Below are 15,469 nucleotides of genomic sequence, written 5' to 3' on the forward strand. Positions count from 1 at the left end.
TCTAGGGGGTGCCCCTGCAACAACCCCACCCGTTGTTTCCCTCCTCCCACACCCCTCCTGGGCTACCGTGGCATTATCCCCCCATTTGTGTGATGAAGTAATAAAGAATGCAGGAATAAGAAACACTGACTCTTTTTAGTGAGATAAAATGAGGGGGAGGCAGCCTCCAGCTGCTATGATATTCCAGGCAGGACATCTCCATTACTCATTAAAGGGTGAGGAGGGAGAGGAGCACAGCCTCCAGCGGCTATGATGAGGATGGTTACCAGTCCTATTGCACCATCTGCCAGGACTGAATCTCCAGAACACAAAGCTTAAAGAAGGGAATGACCAGGAGTCATTCCCATTTTTGCCCAGGCGCCCCCGGCCAACCTCACCGAGGCCAGCCAGGAGCACTCACAGGATGATGACAAGGACAGCTATCAGTCATATTGTACTGTACCGTCTGCCACCGGGGAGGGGAGGGGAGAGAATGCTGCTGTTTAGCGCTGCAGCACCCTGTCCGCAAGCAGCATCCAGTAGACATACGGTGACATTGAAAAGAGGCGAGAAACGACTTTTTTCCCTTTTCTTTGGGGGAGGGAGGGGTAAATTGATGACATATTCCCTGAACCACTGGCGACAATGTTTTTGACCCTACAGGCATTGGGAGCTCAGCCAAGAATGCAAATGCTTTTCGGAGACTGCAGAAACTGTGGGATAGCTCGAGTCCTCAGTCCCCCCTCCCTCCATGAGCATCCCTTTGATTCTTTGGCTTTCCATTACTCAACACAGCACTGTGTTGAGTCTTTGCTGTGGCCTCTGTCTATCACAGCCTGGAGATTTTTTTTCAAATGCTTTGGCATTTCGTCTTCTGGAACAGAGCTCTGATAGAACAGATTTGTCTCCCCATACAGAGATCAGATCCAGTATCTCCCGTACGGTCCATGCTGGAGCTCTTTTTGGATTTGGGACTGCATGGCCACCTGTACTGATCAGCGCTCCACGCTGGGCAAGCAGGAAATGAAATTCAAAAGTTTGCGACATGGCAATATCGATTTCAGCGCTACTTCCCTCATCAGGGAGGAGTACAGAAATCTGTTTTAAGAGCCCTTTATATCGATATAAAGGGCTTAGTTGTGTGGACAGGTGCAGGATTAAATCGGTTTAACACTGCTAAATTTGGTATAAATGCGTAGTGTAGACCAGGCCTGAGTCCAGCATCTAAGCTCGCTCATCTCTCCTGGGTTTGGCTTTATTTCTAACACAGAAACCTTAGCCTGAGCTTCCCCGACAGCTTGAGCATTCCTAGTGCTTCCCTCCAGGACCCCCTGCCTCCCAGTTCTCTCTCCCTATAGGCCACTCCCACTACCAAGCTGCCCGAGCCCTGGTGAGTGAAAGGGTTCAGCCAGTGGCTCCGTGCAGGGTCCCAACACCTGCTCCCATGCTGCACATGCCAGGAGCACCTCCCCCATCACAGGTTGTGTTAACCTGTGCAGTGGTTGTGGCAAAGGGGCCTTCCTTTCTGACTTGGGGCTCTGGAACATTACTACAATACAGCGCAAATAACTTGGCACAACATTAGTTAAGGTTGCTTCCATCCGTTAACTAAATGATTTAGGAAATACAAAGTTAGGGATCAAAAAGTTGCGAAGTCAAACGCTCTGATGTTAGGAAATGCCTGAGCTGTGTTCATTCGGACCGCTTAATGCAGGCCCCTTCTGTATGTGCATTATAGTACAGCCTTTAACATGCAAAAGTGAAAAGATTTGGAAGTGACTTGCCCAGCAACACACACACTTTGTGGCAGAAGCAGGGATAGAACTCCACATCTCCAGGTGGCATTTGACCACCTTAATCACAAAACCATCCATCCTCTTCTGCAATCCTCTGCCTCATTCACATCAAATCTTCTAGCATTCTGCAGTAAATGAGGCAGACAACACTCCTTCCCTACAAAACTGAGCAGAAGTGGCTTGTGCACCAAATGGACCTGGATAAATAAATTAGTCTCTTTAGTTACATGATCCTATATTATCATAATGCACAAGGGGGGCAAATTAAGTTTGCATGGGCATTGCTCATTCTTGGCACTTTCCGACTTGAGAGTGCTTGACTTGGCAACTTTTTGATTCTCTAAATCCTTCATTTTTGTATTTCCTAAATTTTTATGCTTTAATTTGTTGGTGTGAGCAGCCTTCACTAATGTTAAACTTAAGAAAATTTAAAAATACTTAGATTTTTTTTTAAAAAAAAAGAGTAGGCTTGGAAGGATGAGATTTTTACCAGTAAATGCTAGCAAGTGTTTTCACTGTACACACAAACTGACAAAAAAAAAATCATTGGGAGATCGGCAAAGTAAGAGTGCTGCTTGAGAATTTTAGTGCTTGTATATTTTGACACATGACCGTGTGTGTGTGTGTGTGTGTGTGTGTGTGTTAGCAGTTATAAAGCTTTCTTTTTGAATCTCCATATTTGTCTGTTGCCCACACAATTTCTGGCAACTGTGAAAATTTAAGTGGATAAATTGAAAAATATATGCTTAAAAATAAACAGTGATATTATCCTTTGAAGTTTATACTTAAAAAAAATCAAATTCAGCCAAGTCTACTTATGTACAACTTAAATGCCAATAAATGTGTACATTCATTACTATTATCTTTGTGGCGCTCCATAGATTATATATAAAATATAATATTTTACTGCAACGTCTAAATGACTTGCCTCAAAACAAAAACAGAAAACTGAGTAGGAACCCTTATCTGTAAGAGAGTAGACTGTTGAGGTAACTATTCAACCCAGATATTCTATGATTCTATTCAGAAAGCCACATCCTCCCCCCGGCCCCAGTTGGTAAAAACATGTAAACTGGTGCTTCTCAACTTGTGGCCCAGTCAGCACACAGCTGCAGTTCATGTGATATCCTCCGGGCCATGGCAGGGGCGCGGGTGTATATTTGTGTGGATGTGGCCCATGTAACACCTAGGGAGTCACATGTGGCCCACAGTGGTAAATAGGTTGAGAACCATTGATGTGAACAATGTACATGAAAAAGAGCAGTCATTTTTGTATCTTACTTTCATGAAACTCTTTTGAGGAGAGTAACCAACAATTACCCTTTGGAAAAACAGTGTAACTTACCCAGGTGACATGGCAGGAACTCATCCAGAGCCAGTGTGCTTTCATTACAGCTCTGCCTGAGACCCTTCTTTTTAATGAAGTTGTTACCTCTGCTGACCATAGTTTGCCATGGCAGCTGTTGTCATGACAACTAGGGTCCTAGTGACTTGGGTGGCAAATGTCAACTGGGGAAAATGGGATTTTCTGGTGGTCCAGCTTTCTCGAATTTCATTCATTTCAGCCCCACCCCATCTCCAACATGCAGATACAAAATACACAGTGGAGATGGTCCCATACATGAATTGTTCAAATTCCCTATGGCATAGTTGCAAAAATAAATGCAACACTGAGGTACAAACCCTGTCAAATAAAAAATTCTGATGCAGCCTTAACTACAGTCTTGCTGCTGCAAGACCTTAATGTTTAGAGGGTGTCACTGGGGAGCAAGACTAATGCCCCAGCTTTCTCCAGAACTGCCTCTGCACTCACTGGACATCTGAATTCCACAAATGCACTTTTTCTGACATCTAATCCCCCTGAACGGTTGCATTCTGCTTCCTTCTCTTCCTTAATGTGCTGAGTTCTACTAGCTCATGCTCCTTGGTCCTGACTTCCCTAGGACTTTCTCACCATGTCTGAGCCTATCTCTGTCAGTCAGAAGTGGCTACAAGCTGCCTTCCCCTGTGGCTGGAGTCTCCTCTTTCTGGGACATAAAGCTGCCTTATCAGTATTTTGAGATGGCCTGGGACCTGCCTCCCTAAGAGAGAAGCTTTCCCTGGGCTATAGAGCCAGGATTGCAGGCAGTGGGGTGCCTAAACTAGAGCCCCATTTGTACAAGAGAAATGTAGTAAGAGGAGGCCCTGAGATAGTTGTTTTGTTTGAACCAACATGTACAAGGTGGCACCTTACTATATAGAGGGCTTGTACCTTGCTACGTAGAGGGGTTGTACCTCAACACGTCATGGGTCAGGCCAGGTTATAGTGGAGGGAAACTCTGGAAGGGATTGTTTCCTGGTTGGTAGACTATTAAATAGGAACCCTCTCTTCCAGAGATTTGGCTGTACTTGCTCAAAGTAGGGATTGCTAATGGAGGAGGATTTAACTGGGCGTCCAGTGGCTTGGAGGGATGTCAGAAGGATTTTACTGTTTTGAATGGGCTAGCATGTACATTTGAATCTTTGTTACCCACATTGATAGAGTGAATTATCTTCCCTGGAGCAGGATTTCTGATTTCCAAACCTGCCGTGATCTCACAGCTGGAACAAGGTGAAGAGCCATGGGTCCCAGATCTCCAGGACTCTGAGGAAAGCGGGATCCTAAAAAGTACCCGTACAGGTGAGGATATGCTTAAACTAACTTATAAAGCATCCATCTGGGATTCCAACAGTGGCCCCGGGAGCGCCCCTAGTTTTCCTCTTATCTCACCCAGGTCAAGACTATGCCCAACAGGTGCCATTTCCTCATGGCAGACATATCACATGGCTTCCCTCCATCCTGGCAGTTGCTCACTTCCAGTTGAATGTTCTCATGGGATGCAGATGCAGAATTGGTCCCATTTTTCCATCTCATTGGGGGATGGGTTTAGTGAGATTTGCATCCTGATATTTCAATCTCCCAACAGCTATTTAGGCTTGTTTCACCCTTTTCCCCATGTCATAACTATAAAGGGAAGGGAACAGCCCTCCTGTGTACAATAGTTTAAAATCCCTCCTGGCCAGAGACACCAAAATCCTTCTACCTGTAAAGGGTTAAGAAGCTCAGGAAACCTGGCTGACACCTGACCCAAAGGACAAATAAGGGGACAAGATACTTTCAGATCTTGGGTGGGGGGCGGGGGAGGTTTTTGTTTGGGCTCTTTGTTTTTGGGGTTGTTCGCTCTTGGGACTAAGAGGGACAGGATATCAATCCATGCTCTCCAAATCTTTCTAAACCAGTCTCTCATATTTCAAACTTGTAAGTAACAGCCAGGCAAAGCACGTTCGTCTTATTTTTGTTTTCTCAACTTGTAAATGTTCCTTTTTGCTAAGAGGATTTACCTCTGTTTGCTGTAACTTTGAACCTAAGGCTAGAGGGGGTTCCTCTGGGCTTTATGAATCTGATTACCCTGCAAAGTTATTTTCCATCCTGATTTACAGAGATGATTTTTACCTTTCTTTCTTAATTAAAAGCCTTCTTTTTAAGAACCTGATTGATTTTTTTTTCCTTGTTTTCAGATCCAAGGGAATTGGATCTGGACTCACCAGGAATTGGTGGGGGAAAGGAGGGGGCATGGTTAAATTCTCCTTGTGTTAAGATCCAAGGGGTTGGATTGGTGTTCACCAGGGACTTGATGAAGAAGTCTCTCAAGACTATCCAGGGAAGGGAGCTAGTATTTGGGAGTGGTGGCAGCAAAACCATATCTAAGCTCGTAATTCAGTTTAGAATTTCACATACAGGTCGTCATCTGCACTCTAAAGTCCAGAGTGGGGAAGGAACCTTGACACCCCAGCACAGGAAATTACTCATGTCTGGATTCTCTCCCTGTCCCAGCAGGTGACTGGATGGTGAATGAGAACAAGGAGGAGAAACCTTCACAGAAAGCTCCTAAACAAGTAGAGTTGCATGGGATGCTATTGGGAAGATCCATAGGGGATGCTCCTGCACAGGGAGAAGCTGGTGGGAGTCAGCTTGGATCAAAGGAGCAGAAGAAAAAGTACTCAGGGAAGGGACAGAGCAAATCCACTCCCCATGAGGGTGTTTCCAGAGACATCCACAAAACCACAGTCCAGCAGACTGGAGAGATGCAGAAAATATGCCAATACTGCGGGAAAATCTTCAGCTGCAACTCACACCTCACTAGACACCAGAGAACCCACACAGGGGAGAGACCCTATGAATGCCCCATCTGCAGGAAAAGCTTCGGTCAGAGCTCGCACCTGATTGTACATGAGAGGATCCACACGGGACAGAGACCCTTCAAGTGCGACGAATGCGAGAAAAGCTTCAATAGCAGCACGCGCCTTGTTGGACATCAGAGACGCCATAGGAATAAATTCTCTAAATTCCCTCTGTTGGCTAGTGCAAATACTGCATTTCCCAGTTCCTTGAGTATCCAGCTACCTCTCTCTGAGGTCAGGGGCCAGCTGCACATGCCTCTGGTCTACTCAGTGAATCTCTGGCTCTGCCTCCAGTAGCAAACCCCAAGTAGAGGAGGAAAAGCCCCAATCAGTTTTTCCCCATTGCTGCACTGCCAGGTGCCAGCCAGGGTGGGGTAGAGGAAAGAAGAACCTAGCTCCCTTAGCAACTCCCCTCCCTGGACTTGGATCTCTTTCCACTAACCAATTCCTTGAACTTAACCACCTTTCTCACACCAGAGACCTCTCTGCTGGGTCTTGGGCTGCCCCCTTCCCCTTTATTGGAGCTATTTCTGGTGGGGTGGGTGTCCTGTAGGCCCTTCCCTTGTAGACTTTGGGAGGAAACTAGGGAGTTCAAATGCTGGGGACTAAGACTCCTAAACTTTTTAAGGTCAGAAGGGACCACCATGATCACCTAGTCTGACCTCCTGCATGTTGCAGGCCACAGAACCAGTCTTCCAACAGTCCCCTAACCTCTGGCTGAGTTACTGCAGTCCTCAAATCATGCTTTAAAGACTTTCAAGTTACAGACACTACTGTTTACACTAGTTTAAATCTGCATGTGACCTGTACCCCATACTTCAGAGGAAGGCAAAACCTTCCCAGGGTCTCTGCCAATCTGGCCGGGGGAGAAAATTCCTTTCTCACTCTAAATAGGGCAATCAATTTGACCCTGACCATGTGGATAAGACCCACCCACCAGACACCTGGGGAAGATGGACTTAGAGAATTCTTCCTCATCTAGTGTCCTGTCATCGGATGTTGGAGATACTTGCTGCTAGCAGTCACAGATCGGTGACATACCATTGTAGGCAGCCTCATCATAGCATCCCCTCCATAAACTTATCAAGCTCAATCTTGAAGCCAGTTAGGTTTTTTACCCCCACTTGGAAGGCTGTTTGAGAACTTCACTCCTCTGGTGGTTAGAAGCCTTCATCTAATTAATTTCAAGCCTAAATTTGTTGAGGGCCAGTTTATATCTATTTGTTTTTCTGTCCACATTGGCACTTAACTTAAATAACTCCTCTCGCTCCCTGGTGTTTAGTCCTCTGATGTATTTATAGAGAGCAATCATATCTCCCCTCAGCCTTCATTGGACTAGGCTAAATAAGCCAAGCTTTCTGAATCTTTTCTCATAAGGTAAGTGTTCCATTCCTCAGATCATCCTAGCCGCCCTTATCTGCACCTGCTCCAGTTTGAATTCATCTTTCTTAAACATGGGAGACCAGAATAGCACACACTATTCGAGATGAGGTCTCACCAGTGTCTTGTATAAGGGTATGAACACTTCCCTGTCTGTACTGGAAATCTCACCTGAGGCATCTTAGGACTGCATTAGCCTTTTTCCACATCACAGTGGTGGGTCATAGTCATGCTGTGATCAACCGATACACCTAGGTCTTTCTCCTCCTGTTACTTCCAAGTGATGTATGGATGAAGTGTAGAGGAAACCTTGTTTTTGAGCAAAAGGAAGATGGTGGGCGGGCAGAGGGATTTGAATCAGCCAGTGATATGGGGCTGAAACTTGAGAACACTCTACGCTAGTTGGTTATAGCTCATTACTGCACAGAGGAGCTCTGGGTGGCATGAAGAGAACAAGGGAAGGTACCTTGTGCTAGGCAGCGCAAGGCCTGCAGTTAGTCTGCAGTGATCGGACGATCCCTGAAGCTGTCAAACTCTTCTCTCCGAATTCAGAGTTGCAGCCTTAGCCAGTTTGCTGTTTCTGATGTTCAGTTGAGACCACATCAGAGCACAGTGAACTAAAGGGGTAACTAATGAATAACCTGGGGCTCTACCTAACTGGGAATCTTCCAGAGAAATTATAGATCAACTTTAAAGTCCTTCTCTGTGTGTACTATGGAATTTGCAACAAATGAAATCTGCAGAGGGTGGGAGGGGAGGACTTTGGCTTATATTTATATGAGGAAATACCTAAGTTATTTCAATAAGAGCAATTATTCTGATTCCTCTGAATATCTACTTTCAGAATGGCTGTTGGTCACAGTCACTGCCCCTCAGAACTTCTCAGTGCCCTTGAGGAGGACTACAGCTTTTGCTGACTAATATGCAGAGAAGCTGTGGCTGTGAGAACATGCTGCTCATGGAATGTGATGAACGAGGTTATTGTTTCTTTTCTGTACAGAGCCTCTTTCAGGGGAACCCTTTGCTCCCTCTTCCAGATCCGTCCTGAGGTCACTCTTCATGATGCCTCTTGTGATTAATAAAATTTGTATATTTAGAAACTGGTTGCAGTCTGATTTTTCCTCTTCCCCTCCCACTACTACTACCCAGCAGTCCTCCTCTTCACTTGTATACTCTGGTGCTTTCATTACAGTTGTATCCAGCTCCTTTTCTCCCCTCATATGCTGGCTTTTCTTTCATTTGTGCCTATACTTTCCCCCACCATCTCAGACACACACCCATCCTGGCACATGCACACCTCTGTGCCTAAAATGCTCCTCTACATCTTAGGCTACGTCTTCACTACCCGCTGTATCAGCAGGTAGCAATCGATTGCTCGGGGATCGATATATCGCATCTCATCTAGACACGATATATTGATCCCCGAATGCACTTATATCGATTCTGGAACTCCACCAACTCGGAGTTGCGGAGTCAACATGGGGAGCCGCGGACATCGATCCCGTGCCGTGAGGACGGTGAGTAATTCGATCTTAGATACTTCAGCTACGTTATTCACGTAGCTGAAGTTGCATATATGAGATTGATTTTCCCCCGTAGTGTAGACCAGTCCTTAGTCAAGGTAGGAGGTGGCTGCTGCAGCCTCTTCTCATTGCCTTCCCCTTCCCTGCTGTGTCCCCCCCACCCTCAAATTCCAGTTCTTGGTCCTGCTTGCACCCTAGTTTTCACATCCTACTGCTCTTTGTTCCCTTGTGACAGTGTTGTGGCAGGACCAAGGAGGGCGGAGACCCCTAGGCACTCAGTACAGGCCCCCAGCCCTTGAGTTCATCCTGCTGGATCCACCCAGGTTGTACATGGGTCTACACTTGGGAACTGCAAAGGCAGCTGTCTCCTTACTGTGTGTGTGAAGGGACTGATCAGGGGTTTTGCAGGGGGACAAAGGAGCGTCTCCTTGAGGATCTTTGCAGGGTATATGTGATATTCAATCAGGCTCTAGCTGAGGTAACCATGCTTCAGCATGGATGGGAGACAAGTAAATTCATTCTCAGGCAGCCAGGGGTGACTGGGAGGCAGGACTCCTAGGTTCTATTCCCACCTGTTCTACTGTCCTCTAACTTTTCATCTCAAAGGGAAAGAGCTCTACTCGTTCTCCCACCCAGTCACATTTCTCATCCCACACCTCTCCAGTTCTGGATCTACACTAGTGTGATGAAAAAACCTTGCCATGCAGGCCCTTCCTTCCAGCCAGGCTGAAGGCTCCTTAAGGGAACCCTTGAAAACCCAGCTGTCCTGGGATTGTGGTGGAAGGAGTGGATCTAAGGAGCTTCCTGGAGGTGGGAGTCCAGTGGGACTAGAGTTGTCTGGAGAATCCTGACAATAAAAGGGGCATGGGAACCTGGCCAAAGAGAGGCTGCTGGGAGCCCTGCATCACAGGGCTGGTCCACACTAGGGGGGGGAAATCGATCTTAGATACGCAACTTCAGCTACGTGAATAACGTAGCTGAAGTCGAATATCTAAGATCGGATTACTCACCCATCCTCACCGTGCGGGATCGATGTCTGCGGCTCCCCTTGTCAATTCCGCAACTCCGTTGAGGTTGATGGAGTTCCGAAATCGGTATAAGCGCGCTCGGGGATCGATATATCGTGTCTAGATTAGACGTGATATATCGATCCCCGAGCAATCGATTTTAACCCGCCGATACGGCGGGTAGTCTGGACGTGGCCACATTTCTCTGGCTTAGTTTACAAACAGCTAAATTGCTACAGATTACAAGGGGGCTGCACTAATATAAACTAAGGGCTTGTTCATGGGTGAAATAGGTGGGAATAATTACTCTATAATAGCTCTCTGTGTTGACAATTTCATTGTTAACCACATGGGGAGTTAATGTGAAATCGTGCTTGTCCTTTAAATTCACACCCAGGCTTACTTTGCAAAAGAAACTGGAATGATTAAAACAAAACAGTATGGCACAAAGCAAATGGATTAAAAACTGGCTAACGGACAGGTCTCAGAATTGTAAATGAGGAACCTTCCCTGAGAGGGTACCCTGCAGGCATCAGTTCTTGGCCTTACACTATTTCACATTTTTATCAGTGAGCTGGAAGAAAAACTAAAAGTATCATCGATAAAGTTTATAGATTGCACTGTGTGTGTGTGTTGGGGGGTGGGGAAATCACATGGGGACAGGTTGCTGACAGAGCAGTCTGAGTTGCTTGGTGAGCTGGGCACAAGCAAACGATTTATGGTTTAATATGGTCAAATGCAGAGTTATGAATCTAGAAACAAAGAATATAGGCCACACTTGCAGGATCGGGCACTCTATCATGGGAAGCAGGGACTCTAAAAAAAGACTTGTGGGACTGGAGGATAATCAGCTGAACCTGAGCTCCCAGGGCAATGCTATGGCCAAAAGGGCAATGCAATCATTGGATGCATAAACAGGAATATCCAGAAAGAATAAGGAGATTATGTTACCTCTGTATTTGGCTGTGGCATGACCATTGCTGGACACTATTGTGTTCAGAGAACAATTAAAGGACTGGAAAACAAGCTGTACAGTGACAGAGTGAGCTCCTGGGGTCGATTTTGCTTTGCAAAGGGAAGGGCTGTCTTGCTCATAGTCTAGAGCTACCTATGTGGAGAACAGAAGTGTGATACAGGAGGGCTCTTCATTGTGGTGAACAAAGGCATAAATGCAATGCACAGACAATCCAGGAAGTTTTTAAACAGTGTTGGGGACAACTTTCTGATACAAGTGCTGGAGGAACCAACATGGGGCTGTGTTCCTCTTGACCTGCTGCTTGCAAACAGGGAAGAATTGGTAGGGGCAGAAGAAGTGAGTGGCAACCTAAGCAGCAGTGACCATGAGATGGTTGAGTTCAGGATCCTGAGAAAAGGAAGAAAGGAGAGTAGCAAAATACAGACCCTAGACTTTAGAAAACCAGACTTTGACTCCCTTAGGGAACTGATGGGCAGGATCCCTTGGGAGGCTGTTATGAGTGGGAAAGGAGTCCAGGTGTATTTTAAAGAAGCCTTTTTTGAGGGTGCAGGAACAAACCATCCCAATATGCAGAAAGATTAGCAAATATGGCAGGCGACCAGCTTGGCTTAACAGTGAAATCTTCAGTGAGCTTAAATTGAAAAAGGAAGCTTACAAGAAGTAGAAATTTTGACATATGACTAGGGAGGAGTATAAAAATATTGCTAGAGCATGCACGGGTGTAATCAGAAAGGCCAAGGCACAATTGGAGTTGCAGCTAGCAAGGGATGTGAAGGGTAACAAGAAGGGTTTCTACAGGTATGTTAGCAACAAGAAGGTGGTCAGGGAAAGTGTGAGGCCCTTACTGAATGGGGGAGGGAACCTAGTGACACATGATGTGGAAAAAGCTGAAGTTATCAATGCTTTTTTTTTGCCTTGGTTTTCACAGACAAGATCAGCTCCCAGACTGCTGCACTGAGCAACACAATATGGGGAGGAGGTGAGCAGCCTTCAGAAGTGAGAGAACAGATTAAGGACTATTTAGAAAAGCTTGACATGCACAAGATTTGCACCATGGGTCCAGATCTAATGCATCCAAGAGTGCCAAGGGAGTTGGCTGATGTGATGGCAAGAGCCATTGGCCGTTATCTTTGAAAATTAGTAGCAATTGGGGGAGGTCCTGGATGATTGGAAAAGGCAAATATAGTGCCCATATTTTAAAAAGGGAAGAAAGAGAACCTCGGGAACTACAGACCAGTCAGCCTCACTTCAGTCCCCAGCAAAATCATGGAGCAGGTCCTCAAGGAATCCATTTTGAAGCACTTGGAGGAGAGGAAGGTGATCAGGAACAGTCAACATGGATTCACCAAGGGCAAGTCATGCATGACCAACCTGATTGCCTTCTGTGATGAGATAATTGGTTCTGTGGATGTGGGGAAAGCAATGGATGTGATATATCTTGACTTTAGCAGAGCTTTTGATATGGTCTACCAAGGTCTTGCCAGCAAGTTAAAGAAGTACGGGCTGGATGAATGGACTATAAATTGGATAGAAAGCTAGCTAGATTGTCAGGCTCAATGGATATGATCAATGGCTCTATGTCCAGTTGGCAGCCGGTATCGAGTGGAGTGCCCCAAAGATTGGTCCTGGGGCCGGTTTTGTTCAACATCTTTATTAATGATCTGGATGATGGCATTAATTGCACCCGCATCAAGTCTGCAGATGAAACTAAGCAGTGTGCCCTTGTTGCCAAGAAGGCCAACAACATATTGGGCTGTATTAGTAGGACCATTGCCTGCAGATTGAGGGAAGTGATTATTCCCTTCTATTCGGCACTGGTGAGGCCACACCTGGAGTATTGCGTCTACAGAAGGGATGTGGACAAATTGGAGAGAGTCCAGCAGAGGGCAACGAAAATGATTCGGGGGCTGCGGCCAGGGCTGGCTCCAGGCACCAGCCGACCAAGCACATGTTTGGGGCGGCACCTTATAAGGGGCGGCCAATCTTGGTTTGGTGGGGTGGTGCTCAGGGGTTGTTTTTTTTTGGTTTGGCGAGGCAACGTTCTAGGGGGGGAATGGCGTTGATTTTCTTTTTGGTTCGGCGGGGCAGCGTTGGGTTTTTTTTGTTGTTTTTGGTTTGGTGGGGCAGTGCTTGAGGGGGGTTGATTTTCTTTTTGGTTCAGCAAGGTGATCTTAGGGGGGTGTTTTGGGTTCGGCGGGGTGGCATTGGGTTTTTTTTGTTGCTTTTGGCGTTGGTTCAGTGAGGAGGCACTCCGGGGTGGGGCGGGGCGGGGCGGGTTGATTTTCTTTTTGGTTCGATGGAGTGGCGCTGGGGGGAGGGGGGTGGTTTTGGTTCGGTGGGGTCGTGCTTTGTGCATGTGTATATGTGTGTGTGTGCGCGCGCGCTTGGGGTGGCAAAAAAGTTAGAGCTGGCCCTGGCTGTGGCACGTGACTTACGAGAAGAGGCTGAGGGAACTGGGGTTATTTAGTCTGAAGAAGAGAAGAGTGAGTGGGGGATTTGATAGCTGCTTTCAACTACCTGAAGGCGGGTTCCAAAGAGGATGGAGCTCTGCTATTCTCAGTGGTGGCAGATGACAGAACAGGAAGCAATGGTCTCAAGTTGCAGTGTGGGAGGTCTAGGTTGGACATTTGGAAACACTGTTTCACTGGGAGGGTGGTGAAGCACTGGAATGGGCTATCTAGGGAGGTGGTGGAATCTCTCTCCTTAGAGGTTTTAAGACCTGGCTTGACAAAGGCCTGGCTGGGATGATTTAGTTGGTGTTGGTCCTGCTTTGAGCAGGGAATTGGACTAGATGACCTCCTGAGGTCTGTTGCAACCCTAATATTCTGTGATTCTATGATTCTATAAACAAGTTCTAGTTCAAGCAGGAATTAATTCAAGGAAGTTCTATGGCTTGTGTTATAGAGAAAGTGGGACTAGGCAATCACAATTGTCCCTCCTGGTCATGTAATGGATAAGTCAATGCAAAGCTTCCCCATAGAGACAAGCCCTGGCCTAAACCTATTTGGAATTCAATGTAGAACTTCTCCGCACAGGAAGTAAATGAAGCATCCTTCTCTGTGACTGACCATAGTCATAAAGGGGTTTAATGTGCTTTCAATTCACACCTGTAGCTAACTGGATTTCATGTCCCCTCCAGACAAGCCCTGTGAGTTAATTCAGGGCAATTCCTGTGTGAAGCCCAATTCTGTACCTGTCTCTGGCTTATTTAGCGCTGCCCTTTTGGTTGGAGTAAGCCTGGAGGTTTAATCACGTGACATACTCTGTACTGAACGATGCCTCTCCAGGTCCTGGAAACTCCAGGGCAATGCTGGGGGGCACCCCCGGCTCTGGTCGTTTTGTCAGTTGCTGCCACCAGAGGGCCGCTGTTAAAGAGGGGAAGCGGGACGCGTTGTCTTGCGCTGGCTCTGGCTCTGCTGAACTTCCTGGGTCAAGTTGCTGCTGCTGCTGCTTCCTTCCCTCGTTGTGACAGGGAGGCCGGGCTGAGCTGCTGCTGCAAAGGAGAGACCTGCACTAACCCCGCTCTGTGCCCAGCCGGGGGGACTCTCTCCGGGCGCTGGAACCAGCTCCGGGGGCAGCCCCGGGCTCTGCCGACACCAGCCCCTGAGCCGGAGCCTGCAGGTGAGGGGAGAGACCCGGGGAAGGGCTGGGGCCGGGCAGGAAAGTGACTCTGCACCGACGGTCCCTGGGAAGCTGCGCGATGGGAGAAATACCTGGCGGGGGGGAGGGAGTCTTGGGGGTTCTGTGTTTTAAAGATCTAGGCCCCTAGACAAGCCAGGAGGGGCCACTTGCGCTCTGCAGCGCTAGGTAAATCTCCCCAGTATGCCAGTGCGGATGGGGTGGGTTTGCTGTGTCAAGCGTGTCAGGTCTAAAGTGACTTGTATAAACATTTCCACACCAACCCTCTTCCCTGTAACTAATGAGATAGATCCCTGGGAAGGCTCAGGGCCCTTTCTGTGCATTTGTCAGCTGCACACAGTGAATCACACGAGCTCTAGATGTCTGTGGGACAAAAGGCTCCTGGGCATTCAGCTGCTGGAGAAGTATTTGTGCTTCCAAAATGTCTGTGTTTCTCTGAAGAGCTAAGGCAAGTGAGAGAGGCAAGCTTTCCGGCTCACCAGAAGCTCTTCTTCAGGGCAGGGAATGAACTCGAGAGCATCACAGCTAAATACAAGGTGGAACAGATTGTTTCACATAAGTAGTTAATATCTATACAGATATACACAGAACTACATGTGCTAAACAGTCTGCTCCATCTAGGGTGACCAGAGTTCCTGATTTTATAGGGACAGTTCCAATATTTGGGGCTTTGTCTGATATAGGTGCCTATTACCCCAACCCCCCATCCCGATTTGTCACCCTTGCTATCTGGTCACCCTAGCTCCATCTTGTATTTAGCTGTGACACTCTGAGTAAGTTACCCAGAGCTCTGCTCCAGGTCTGGGAAACTTACTCAGAGTGTCACAGCTAAATACAAGATGGAGCTAGGGTGACCAGATAGCAAGGGTGACAAATCGGGATGGGGGGTTGGGGTGAGCCCTGAAAGCTTGTCTCTCTCTCCAACAGAAGTTGGTCTAATAAAAGATATTCCCTCCCCCACCTTGTCTC

General features: G+C 47.1%; 2 protein-coding genes across 6 annotated transcripts in view; one reads left to right on the forward strand and one right to left on the reverse strand.

Annotated features, from left to right (window-relative positions):
- The window catches only part of LOC127032795 (zinc finger protein 345-like), a 181,750-nt gene that overhangs the window by 101,716 nt on the left and 64,565 nt on the right, over positions 1 to 15,469 (reverse strand). The window lies entirely within an intron of this gene.
- LOC127032814 (zinc finger protein 436-like) overlaps positions 1 to 15,469 on the forward strand; it is a 74,261-nt gene that overhangs the window by 50,111 nt on the left and 8,681 nt on the right. For 2 of the 5 annotated variants that reach the window (XM_050920426.1, XM_050920429.1), the window contains exon 1: positions 14,133 to 14,482. The exons of 1 other annotated variant lie outside the window; for it this stretch is intronic. The gene's annotated coding sequence lies outside the window, so the exon portion shown is untranslated. Of the gene's footprint in view, positions 1 to 14,128; positions 14,483 to 15,469 lie in introns of those variants that run through there. 2 more of the 5 variants (XM_050920425.1, XM_050920424.1) reach the window with 2 other exon arrangements.

This window comes from Gopherus flavomarginatus, chromosome 12 (genome assembly GCF_025201925.1).
Source record: "Gopherus flavomarginatus isolate rGopFla2 chromosome 12, rGopFla2.mat.asm, whole genome shotgun sequence".
NCBI classification, from domain to species: Eukaryota; Metazoa; Chordata; order Testudines; family Testudinidae; genus Gopherus; species Gopherus flavomarginatus.